Genomic DNA, 11,643 nt, shown 5'->3' with positions numbered 1-11,643 from the left:
AAAGTTTTTGAATTTGCAGAAAAAGAGAAGGTAAAGACTACAACAAAAACTTGACACAAATGGGGAGATTGTTAGGATCTAGAAGTTGTGTCAAGGTTGTATGCACCTGCTCACAATTGTAAGTCTTGCATATAGTCTTTACATATTTCGAAATTTTATCTTCTGATTTTGCAATTTATGTATTCTTAGGTTTGCAGTTCTGAACTGTTGACTAGGATTCCTTGCTAGCGGTTCTCTGATGCCTATATATAGGAGAATTAGTTAGACATAATAGGTACTATTTTGTTAAAAAATAACTTGAATGAATATCAACCAATATGAATGAGAGGTTGTGGTGTTGATGGTGATGTGATTATGGAAAGTAAAACAAGATTGCATAATTTGTTTACAAGGAAATCCCTTGATGCTTGTTAAGATCTCCGGTACAAAACATTGGGATGTAATAACGATCACCTGCCTTGTTTAGTTGTATTGATTGAAATATAGATTACAGAAATGAAAGTAAGTAAACGAATACAAGTATTGTCGTCAATCTACTCTATGTGTATTGTGCGAAGTACATGTGTATTTATAGTCTAGTCTAAATAACCATAAGTCTGATATTTCCGGGATCCTCTCAAATAAATATGAACACATTTGTTTGACTTGGTATTTCTGATTCTTCTTCCTGATTAAAAAATTTCTTCATTGTGAATATGTGAGAAAACGTCTAGAAATATATCCGGTAAAAATGTTAAGAAATAATAATGATATGGTTAGGATCCTGAGATATGCCTTGGATCCTGAGAGTTCTTTAAGATTCGGGATACTGAATAGGGTTGAGGATCTTGGCCCTAACAATTTCCCCCAAATGATAACTACGAAATATTCAAGTTAGTTTTTTAATATTTGAAGGAGTATATTTTTTTTAAATAAAAATGAAAGTAAGGATTCCAAAATTTTAATGGATAGTGAAATTTAAATCCCAACGGATAGAATTTTAGTCGTTCATGTAGGCATGATCATCTTTCAACTCATCCCTCTCTTATTCTGTGATCCTCATATAAATAGGGCACTTGGGTTCTTGATTCGCCATTACCTTTTTCAGCTCTCTCCCACACGTTATTCTTTAAAGGTACTCATCCTGTTCTTTTCTTTGTTTTTGATTATGGGCAAGAAGGCGACTCGTTCTCATGCATGTATCATCGATGTTCCATATCATGATTTCATTGATAAAAAATCCTTATCTTATAAGGAAACTTGCTCCTTTGATGATAACGACATCGATGCTCTAAGATCGATTGGGGCATTCCTCATGAAGCCATTTTCAAACCTTTTGATGCCAAGATTCAACCAGACTTTGTTTCTTCCTTTTGAGTTTGTTTCTCCAAATATCCTTTCTCCCTAGGTCTTTTTTACCCTTTTCCTGGAATCGTTTCTAAGTTGTTTGATATTACCAAAATTTTCTACATTCAAGTCATGCATGTAGTTTGGAAGATCCTTTACTGGATCGATTGACTTAATCCTTCCATGGGTCTTGATATTGGTTTGACCGAGTTAGCTCATATCTATGATCTTTCGAACTTTCGGTAACTCTAATTTCTTGCTCAAAGCTCAAACTAAAAAGTCACCCCTTGTTCTGAAATCAAAACATAATGATGGTGCATAGAAAGAAAAGTATTTCTTTGTGAGACGCGAATCCATCCTTGACGGAAATCTCCTACAAAAGTCTTGGGTTAAAAAAAGGTATGGTTTTATATTATTATACTAAAGATCCTAGAATTCACACTCCCTTAGTTTTTTTTCAAATTTTTGCAACTTTCAAGTTTGAAGAGCTCATCCATGTTGCTGAAAGTTCAACATGAACAACCTAGCCATTAAGAAAGTTCAACTACTATCATCCCCATGTCGACTGGTAAGGATCCTTAAATTTATTTGTTTGTTTATATTGGTTGATCATAACGAAGTATCTCTGCATTCCTTAGGATCCAAAGCTATACGTTCTAGCACTCGTTTCTCCCTTTCTGGCCTTGAAACGACCATGTTTAGTGGCTAGTTGGTGGTGAAGAAGGAGACAGCCTCATATTCTCTTCCTCCAAAGAGTGTCCTGATTGATCTGACCGTTAAGACTCCAGGATCCCGAATGAGGAATTCGGTTGAGTCCTTAGATTTGGAGAACCTTGGGACGGACGAAGCACTAAGGAGGCTGATCTCTTTCTCACAATATGTAAGGATCTCTATGCTTTCTCTTGTTCCATTTCAATTTTCTTATCGTGGTTTTTACAGGTTGCTGATCATGTTTCTCGCTCCACCGAGGATCTGAAGGTCAAACTTGAGCTGGCAGAGCACGCCCTAAAGGAGCAGAAGGGGATAAACCAAGATCTCCTACAGAGGGTGGGGAAATTTAGCAAGGAGTAAGCATATAGAGGAAGATCATGCACTGGAAGTTAATGAGGTGATTGCTGAGGTGAAAGGTAGCGATGTTGTGGCCGCTTGGGAGCTAAAAACAAACTCGTAGAGGATGTGGCCAACGCGGGATCCTAGAATTTAGTTGCCTGGCATGAAGCCCTAGCTAAATTAATTGGTGATTCTATTAACATTGGTTAGGATCCTACAGGGCAACTAAAGGTGGGAGGAAAGGAGCAAGAAGCAAAGAAAGTTCCAGGTAGTGATGATTAAACCGTGGTTTAGTTTTGATTAGTTAAAAACAATTTTAATATTTTGGGCTTGTAAAACAATTAACTCTTTTTTTTTATTTTGGGGTTGGTCCGCTACCCCTTTTATATTATGTCGTGGTTGTTTATACCTTCTTGCGTGGTTGATGTTGTTATAGTAGTAGGTCTTCTGAAGATCCCTGGATGATTAGGATCCTAAAGAGTCCAGGTTATACAAGAACTCTTGGGATCTTAATAATCTAAAACGGTTAGTCATCTGCTTAGGACTTTAAAACAATTAGGATCCTTAGAAAGTTAAACCTTTAGCTATAACATAAGAAAGTAGTTTTCTAGGAACAAGGATTGATAGAACCTGATGATCCTTAGGTTTAGTTTCGACCTTTCGAAGTTTTATAACTTAGGAGAAATTTAATGTTATAAGTCCTTCTGTTCCCTTGGAACTTGTGTATGGAATGATCCCTCTGAAGATAATCCAACTTAGGAATTTGCTAGGGAAAATCCCTACTTAGCTTGTGCTGGGAAGAATCCAACTTTAAGAAATATTGGGTAAAATCCCAACTTAGAAAATAATTGGGGATGATCGCAACTAAGAAAATAATTAGGGAAGATCCCAACTTAGAAAATAACTAGGGAAGATCCCAACTTAGAAAATAACTGGGAAAGATCCCAAGTTATAAAGTAACTAGGAAAGATCCCAACCTAGAAAATAATTGGGGAAGATCCAACATAAGATAACATGACAATGTTATAAACAGTAGTTCAACCATTAAGATCTTAACATATGTTTAGAAATAATAGGGTTGCCAATTAACTTAAGCATGAAATCACCCCCTTACTCACATTCTATAGTAAGATATCGTGCATCCAAGCGAGGTGTAGAAACCTAAACTCGTGATAAAGAGGTTGTTAACTCTTTAAACCTTATAAGAGATTAAGTACCCTTAGTCAGAGGATAGATGACTTGTCTCTATTCGTAGCAACTAGGATATTTGAATATCTGCAAGTTGCAAACGTTAGCTTGGGGTGAGTGATCGAGGTCGTTGTCTCGGTCAAAAATAAACCTCACACACACTAGATAGCTAGGGTAAGTAAGGGTCGAATCCACGACGAGTTTGTGGTCAAACTTTGTGTTAAAATAGTCAACGAAAAACTACTACTAGCAATTGTCATGAAATTATTTGAACTAAAAGTTGATGAAAAAGCTAAAAACTTGGTAATGCAAGAACTACTAAAACAAACTACTATCAATGAGAAAAAAACAAGATACTTCCGGTTCAGTTGTTCAGATGGTTGGACTTACACGTTTTTCTTCCCTTAAATTCCAAATTAAATACCTAGACATAATTAAGGTTGATTAACTTGCAACAAATAATTTTGAGCACACAATATGTTATTCCAACTAGTTGTCTTACTCCCTATGGCTAATTGGATTAGGAACACCTGTGGTTTGGCGATAATGTGTCTTACGATTACCTATTACAATGTTGAGTATATAATACTACAAACTCGGAATAATGTATGTGGGTTCAACTAATCATCTTAGTTCCTAAACTACTTGAATTCAGAATGATTAGTGAATTAACAATACACTATCTTAGTTTCAACACCACACAATAAGAAAACCCAACTCCAATTACTGTAAGTAAAAATCATAACTTTAAGAATGAAACAATAACTGAAATTGACTAGAATAAAAGTAATAATCAAAATGTGTTCATCCTAATATCCTACAACGTTCCCGGAAGTAACCTAGGTGGTTTAGCCTTCCATATGATTAACAAAACACACAACTTCAATATAAACAATGGAATTAATGCTAAAATTCACAAACCAACTTGAAATCATAAAATCAATGAAGTCTAATGATCAATCAACTACGGAACGATGAAACCTTGGGGATGAAATAATCAAATTTGGAGCTTGATTGAATTGATGTAGATTCGTCGGTTGAACGATCTTGAAACGTTGAATGATAACGAATTTGGTGATTTCTCGTCTTGGTTTTGGAAATTAATGATCAAAAACGTGTTTGGAGAAGCTTTGAATGTGTTTGGAAGCCTCCAAAACTGTGGAAAATCGCAAGGAAGAAGTCCAATTTCGATTAGGGTTAAATCGCCTTTAAATAGGTGTTGAAAAACTGATTTTCGGAGTTGTTTTCCGCGTCGACGTCATAGTGGGCGTCTTAGACGTCATATAGGACGTCTGGGCGTCCTTCGTGGGGTTTTACAGGCTTTCTGTCATCCTTGATTTGCACTTGAAAATGGCCTAAAACGGGTAGGCGTCCTACAAGATGTCTTAGACGCGTTCTAGGACGTCATTCATCTTTGGTGCCCCTGTTTGGTGATGAAAACGGTAGAATCAGTAAAAACGCAAAACATGAAAGTTGTAGGAAATTTTTCTACTTTTCACAACGTCTTCCTTCATCTCAATTGGAGATATAGCTCTTGAGATATGATCAAAACAATGAAGAATGGTCAAATTTCTCAGCACCATTTTTCTTCATTCCTTTAGCAATTTGTCTCTCATGCTTGTTAGCTTCCTTTTGCTCGTTTTTCTTGCAGTTTCCGCCCAATTTAGCACTAAGTAGTTGCCTGCACATGATGTTCAACATTTCATCAAAGTAGTGCCATTCTTGGACAATTATAAATCAATTCAACATATTTAGTACAATTTATTGTGCTATTAATATAGGCCGATCAGTGAGCGTTATCCTTTCTAATGCCACTCTGATGCTTAAGTCAGTAATGGTCTTTTTAGTAAAAAAAAAGAATTTAGAGAAAAAAAAGGTAAAGAATGTGTACCTCAAATCCATTAGAAAATGAAAGATTTAACTCACATGAAATATTTAAGTGTATGGCGTTCCAGGATCTTGGGAAGACGTCACCTTCTAGGGTGGCCAACCAATATGCCCCATTTCTTGCCTTTGAATCAATAAGATATGTTCCTTCCCATTTGGGTGCCAACTTGTCTGCGTTAGGATCCTTGGTATTTTGGGATGCTTTCCTAAGGACCAAGTCACATACCTGGAATATTCATCAATTTGATTTTTTTGTTATATGCTTTGGCGATCCTGACAAGATCCATGAGTTCATCAATAGTTTCGAGATCTTGGGCAAGGATCTCATTGTTTTTCTCCTTATTTTGGAGTTAGTACCTTGTTGTAGGGATCACCAATTCAGTCGGGATCACAACCTCTGTCCCAACCACTAAGGAATGGAGAGTTTGACATGTGGCTGTTTTTGATGTAGTCCTATCCGCCCATAGAACGAAAGGATGTTCCTTAGCCCATCTTCCTTTCTTTTCATCTAGTGTTGAATATAACTTTTTTGCTAGATTCATCTTGACCATTGCGTTCAATATGAACGAGAGTAGATGTTATCATTTTCATTCCCCAACTATTGCAAAAGTCTATGTTCCTTTTGCTTATGAATTGGGACCCGTTATCACATATGATTTCTTCCGTTATCCCGAATCTGGTTAGGAAATTACACTTAATGAATGAGACTACATCCTTATCCCTTAGTTCAATAAAGGCTTCCACCTCTACCCATTTCGAGGAATAGTCTGTCATTACTAGCATGAAGACCTTCCCACCAGGAGCCTTGGGTAACTTGCCAACTATATCCAATCCCCATTTCACCATTGGCCAAGAAGAGATAATAGGGTGTAGAGGTTATGCCGGTTTATGAAGGATGTAGCTTCTTGATCTTACAATCATCTTAGGGATGAACCTGCCATTGACTTTTTGTGAAACTTCCCTTGGATCATCACAAAGCGTGAGACCTTCATTTTGAATTCTTTGTCACTTTTTTCTTCTTTTGGGATTGTGTCATCTCGAAGGTATTCTATAATGGGCTTAATCCAGGATCTCGAAGGAACCTGATTACCTGGATCCAGATTATGTTCGTGAGGATCCTGGTGAGTGGGTTGAGGATCAAGATCCTGAATTGTTGTGATGTTGGTTGTTTGATAATGTATGTCGGGATCTTCTGGTATTTTGGAGAGATCCTCAATTACTGGGATCATTACATACATTATTGGAATCCTAGTCTCTGTTGGGATCCTGAAAGAAGATCCTAGATTGGCCAATGCATCTGCTTTGGGATTATCTTCCCTAGGAACTTGTTTTAGGCTAAAAGTTTCTAATTTCTTGGCTAATTTTTTGAGAATTTGAAGGTATGATGCTAGCTTCTCGTCTTTAACTGCGTAGGATCCATTAAAGTGGTTAGTTATTAACAAATAATCCACGTATGCGTGAAGCTCCTTGATTTGAAGATACTTGGCTAATTGTAGTCCCATGATTAGTGCTTCGTATTCTGCTTCATTTTTGGTTGCGTCAAACTCACAGCTAACGATTTGGGGTAGTATGTCCCCTGTGGCAACTTTCGTATGATCCCAAGTCCAGTTCCTCTTTGGTTGGATTCTCCATTTGTGAAAAGTGTCCATCTTCCCATGCTTTCTTTATCTAGAATTTGGAGAGTTTCCATTTCCACTTCAGCTTGTACATCATCACTAAAGTCAACCATAAAGTCTACTAGTGCTTGTAACTTTATTATGAATCTTGGATTATACTTTATGTCAAATATAACGAGCTTCGCCGACTGCTTAGCCATCCTTCCTGACATGTATGGTATGAGTCTCAAAATAATGTCTTAGTTTAGTTGAAGTTGTAACTAGTTCAAGTATTAGTTTTTTGAGATGAGAATACTTCGTCTTAGCATCTAGGAGACCTTTACTTACAGAGTAAATGGGATGTTGGTCCCTGTCAAGATCCTTGGCCAGGACTGCACTCACAACATTCGAGGATACTAGAAGGTATAGGAGGATTGGATCTCCATCTAATGGTTTTACTAATATGGGTGTTGAGCTTAAGTATTTTTTGAGTTCTTGGAATGCATTTTTATGCACCTTGGTCTAATCAAATTTCTTGTTTTTCTTTAGGATGTAGTAGAAAATTTTCCACCTCTCGAAGGATCTAGAAATGAGCCTGTTTAGAGCCGCTACTCTTCCAGTCATCCTTTGGATGTCCTTGGCCGTAGTTGGGCATCTCAGATCAGTTATGGCTTTGATATGTTCAGGGCTCGCTTCTATCCCCCTTTTGGTGACTATATATCCAATAAACTTCCTTTCCTTCATTATGAAGTGACATTTAGATGGATTTAGCTTCATGTTGTATATTTCTAAAATGCCGAAGGCTCCTTGAAGATCCTTGAGGTGATCTTCAGCTCTCTTAGACTTGACCACCATGTCATCAACGTAGATTTACATGGTGTGCCCCAGTTATTCCTTGAACATTCGATTCACTAGACTTTGGTATGTTTCCCCTACATTTTTAAGACCAAAAGGCATGGCAATATAACAATATATACCTGTAGGGGTTATGAAGGCATTATCCTCTTGATTGGATGGTTCCATATATATTTGTTGGAATCCTACTAAAGTGTCCATGAATTTAGTAGCTCATGTCCTGTCGTGGCATCTATCATCGAGTCCATGTGTGGTAAAGGGAAATATCCTTGGGGCAGGCCTTATTGAGATCCATGTGATACATACACACTCTCTATTTTCCATTCTTATTTTGGACCAGCACTACGTTGTCTAGCCATCTTGGGAACTTCACTTCTCTAATCATCCCTGTTTTGAGAAGTTTTTCAACTTCCTCTCGAATGATTTGGTTTCTCTCAGGTGCAAATTTCATTCTTTTTTGGTGTATAGTCCTAAAAGAAGGATCTATATTGATTTTTTGAGTTATAATTTCCTCATCTATACCTATCATATCCTCATGCTTCCAAGCGAAGGTCTTATTTCTGTCTTTTAAGAACTTTATTAGTTCTTGCTCGATTTGTTTTGGTATTGCGGATCCTATTAGGACTTTGGTTCCAGGATCCTCGAAGTTTAGGTCACTTCCTTTACATCTTACTCTCTTGGTTCTAGCACGCCTCGTTCCCCTGCTTTTAATTCTATGTTTGTCATGGTATTGTTGAAGATTTCATCGAGGTCTTGTAGCATTCTTTAGATTCTTGCTGATCCCCGACGATCTTCCCTGTCCCCCATGGGGTAGGCATTTTGATGCATTGATGGGACTGCTTTCATGTCATTGATCCATGGTCTACCTAATATAACATTATAGGAAGACAAAAAATCAATAACACAAAAAACGTTGCATGGAGATTACCCCCTTCAATGTAGATGGGTAACTTGATTTCTCTAATGATGTGATCTGTTTCACCACTGAATCCTATTAGGACTGAAGGTCTTTCGATTATTTTGGATTCTTGGATGTTCATCCTGGTTAGAGTATCTAAAAGTATGATGTTTACTGAGGATCCTCTGATACCAAGATCCTTCTGACATAGGGTAATCACCAATCCATCATGGTGAGGATCCTGGGTTTTTTCTCTATCCTCTTCGTCAAAGATGATCTTCTTGCTGTTTGTTATCGACATGTTTTTTCATGGTCTTTCCTCTTTTTCTATCTTGGACACTTTGGTGCGCCTTTTAGCTGCAGAATAAAAAGTTCCACAGATGTCAGATCCTCCGGAAATAACATTGATTACCTTGGCATCTGAGGGAGGGGAACATGGCTTTCCAAGATCTTCACAGAGTCTTGCTCTTTTTCCCTGGATCTTTCTTTTTTCCTTCTTATGATCTCTTCGAGATATCCCTTGGTCAGGAGATAACTAATATCTTTTCTAAGGGCTATGCATTCCTCAATGTTATGACCGAAATCCTCATGACATGCATACCATTTGGATTTATCTTTCCAATTGTTTGACTTCTCTCCCTTTCATGCCAAATATTAGACCTCAAACATCCACATAGAAGAAATAATCAGTCATTCATCGAAACTCGTCTTCATCTCTGTTGGGATCAGAATCCTAACTATATCCAGGATCCTCAAATATCCAGGATCCCCAACAACATCAGGATCCCGGCTAATTACCGCTATTAGTTTTGTCAATATTTATAACAGTCATATTTTATTTATAACTTACACATGTGCAGAAGTAATCAAGGGAAGACCAATTCTCAACGAAGAATCATCTCAACTATGCTAAAGACCTGGAATACTTGGTCAAATAACGTTCGTGAAGCTGGTCATAGAGGATCTCGGAAATATCAGACATCTTGTTGGCTAAATTAGACTATAAATTGACACTTGTAATCTGCACACAAGATACTGTTCTCCAGCTTAAGCTTACTCTACGAAATTCCCTACTTACTCTTACAAAAACTCACTATAATCTTCATTTTATATCAATAAAATTATCAACGCAGGTGATCATTATCACCTCCCAAGGTTTTATGTCGGAGATCCTAGTAAGGATCAAGGGCTTTCCTTGTAAACCATTGTGTCACTTCTCTTTTACTATTTTCTATTACATAATCTAAACATCACAGCCTCTCATTCAATTTGGTTGATTAGTACTTGTGTAATTTTTGACCAAAACAATTGGGCGCCCACCGTAGGGCCGTGGTGTTCAAAATCCTTGAAAAAATCATGTCTACACAACCGATCCTCTCTTCATCTTCTGCTCCTTCCATTCCAACCAAAAACCTACCACCTCCTCCGAGTGGACCCCCCACTCAGAGGAAAACGTCTGACACTTCCAAGAAAAGCACCCAAGCAATCCATAATCTAGGAAATTTGGGATCCTCAGGGCTCCAGTATCCGACTGCCTCAGTCACTACTGTAGAAGTTTTCGCTATGATGAGGAAAATGGCGCAACAGGTGACCCAACAACAGGAGGAGAATAGAGAACCACTCAAAGAAGTTGAGAGGATGAAGGCGGAATTTCAGAAATCCCAGGAAACTAAGCCCACAATTGTGCAACCAAGGATCCTAGACATCAATAATGCATGATCCTTAGAAAATCGCCAGAAGGACACAATTCCTACCACTGTGGCGTCACCTAGGGGGGAAACTATGGACAACCGAGCGTCCATGATCAATGATCTCAATGAGCCTTTCAACACTCCTAGAAACCTTGACCTTCTTAAACAGCAATACTATTAATACTAATTACACTAATGTTGATGTCGAAATAAACCCGAACATGGCTAGGGATCTTCAACAATTAAAACAAATGATCTCCAGCGTACCCGGAGTGGTCCAACCGATACCAGATGCATATCATACAAGCCACATGATCTCAAGATTTGATCCCGCGATAGCTGATACCGAAGTTCCTAAGAGTTTCCAAACTCCCAGCATAAAGCTATACGATGGAACTACAGATCCTGAAAAAGCATATAACCCAATACAGAGAAAGGGTGGAGATCATTCCCATCCCAGGGCAAATGAAGGAATCTTTCCTATGCAAAGGCTTTGGTTCGACCCTTACGGGATCAACCCTGAAATGGCTGCTAAACATTCCCCCATACATTTGCACACTTAGATAATATCTTTAATAACCAGTTTTCTTGTAGCAGAACCTTCGAGAAGATCACTAGTGATCTCTACTTGGTGGTTCAGGATCCTAAGGAAAAACTTAGGGACTTTGTTAAAAGATTTGGCAGGGAAGCTCTGAGCATCCCCAACATCGACATGGCCACCGCTGTGGAAGCCTTTAAAATGGGATTAAGAAAGGATTTACCCTTCTATGAAGACCTTGTGATGACCCCATGCAAAAGACTGGACGATGTCAGGTGTCGGGTGTTAAGATTCATAAGGATCAAACAGGATAGAGAGATCCAGAAGAGAAGCAACCGTTCGGATCAATATGAGAACACCAACAGGAAGGCCGAATCTACGACTCAAAGATCCTACAAATCGAAGCCGTATTCCAAACCGGATAATCACAGGGTTAATGCCCTTGAAGATGGAGGAGAAGAAGAGGAGCTTCCTAAAATCACTGACTATTGTTTTTCTGTGGATGTTTCATGTGTAATTCATGTTATGTAGGATCTTGGAGAAAAAGCAAGATGGCCAAGGAGAGACAGCAAGTCCACCGCTTGGAAAGACAAGTCCAAATGGTGTTCTTACCAT

Source organism: Lactuca virosa, chromosome 8 (assembly GCF_052849685.1).
Source record: "Lactuca virosa cultivar CGN04683 chromosome 8, Lactuca_virosa_CGN04683_v6, whole genome shotgun sequence".
Classification (NCBI taxonomy): Eukaryota; Viridiplantae; Streptophyta; class Magnoliopsida; order Asterales; family Asteraceae; genus Lactuca; species Lactuca virosa.
The sequence above is the reverse complement of the archived record's forward strand: the minus strand, read 5'-3'. Positions refer to the sequence as shown.